Source organism: Triticum aestivum, chromosome 7B, assembly GCF_018294505.1.
Source record: "Triticum aestivum cultivar Chinese Spring chromosome 7B, IWGSC CS RefSeq v2.1, whole genome shotgun sequence".
Lineage (NCBI taxonomy): Eukaryota > Viridiplantae > Streptophyta > Magnoliopsida > Poales > Poaceae > Triticum > Triticum aestivum.
In genome coordinates, this window is record NC_057813.1 from 731,492,476 (window position 1) to 731,493,951 (window position 1,476).

The window sequence follows — 1,476 nt, forward strand, 5'->3', positions numbered from 1 at the left end:
AGGGTTCTACTCTCCTCAGGTGCCACCGCCGTGGGACCCGACCTTACTTGCCGCACTGCACTCCGCCCCGTCACCGAGCTCCTATGGTGGTGGTGGTGACTGGTACATGGACTCGGGCGCCACTGCTCACATGACTGCTCATCCCGGTAACCTCATGTCTGCAACTCCCGTTCATACTCCCACCCGTGCCACCGTTGGTAACGATTCCTCTCTACTCATTACTCACGTTTGTCATATGTCTTTTCCTTCTACTTCCACTCCTGTTCATATGTCTAATGTTCTTATGTCTCCTGACTTAGTCGCTAATCTCGTTTCCGTTCGTCGTCTTGCTCGTGAGAATCCTATAGCTGTTGAATTTGACGATATTGGTTTTTCTGTGAAGGACGCCCGTACACGGATGGTGCTCCACCGATGTGATAGCCCGGACGAGCTTTACCCAGTGCATCCCTCCGGCGCCACCACCACCCGTCGCCCCGCCGCCTTCGCCACCAGTGTCGAGCTTTGGCATGCCCATCTTGGTCATCCCAACTCCACCGTTATGCGTCAGATTCTTCAAAGTTTTTCCTTCTCATGTAATAAGGTCGACGATCACACTTGTGAGGCTTGCCGTCTTGGAAAGCTAGTTCGTCTTCCCTTTAGCGAGTCTACAAACATTTCCACCTTTTCGTTTCAGTTATTGCATAGTGATGTTTGGACGTCCCCGGTTGCTAGCAACACGGGCTATTTATACTATCTGGTGATATTGGATGACTTTACTCATTATGTGTGGACCTTCCCTCTCCGTCGCAAGTCCGACGCTCTTGCCACACTCACCGCCTTTTATTCATATGTCACCACACAGTTCGGTCGTCCTATTCTCGCCTTGCAAACTGACAATAGCAAGGAGTGTGACAACGTCGCCGTCCGCAATTTACTTGCGTCCCATGGCACCATCTTTCGCCTCACCTGCCCCTACACGTCTCAGCAGAATGGTCGCGCCGAGCGCGTCCTTCGCACACTGAATGACTGTGTCCGCACGTTGCTCTTCCACTCCTACGTGCCTCCTCGGTTCTCGCCGGACGCCCTCGCGACCGCCAGCCTACTCATTAACATTCTCCCTTATCGTACCCGCTGGAACTACACCCCTCACCAGCTCCTCTTCGGTGCGGTTCCATCTTATGATGGTCTTCGCATTTTCGGGCGTGTCTGTTATCCTAGAACCGCGTCCACTGCTCCTCACAAACTCGCGCCCCGGTCCCTCCCTTGCATCTTTCTTGGCTATCCTCCCAACACCAAAGGTTACCGGTGCTATGATCCAGTCTCCCACTGCGTTTTCACTTTGCGGCATGTGTACTTTGATGAGCTCGGGTTCCCGTTTCAGCAGGTACCGTCACCTTCGGAGTCTTCTGCAGCATGGTTCGTCCCTGCCACCACCTCTGGCGGACCGCCCAACCGCGCCCCGGGTCCGGCCCTGCCCGCGCTCCCCGCGCCGACAGC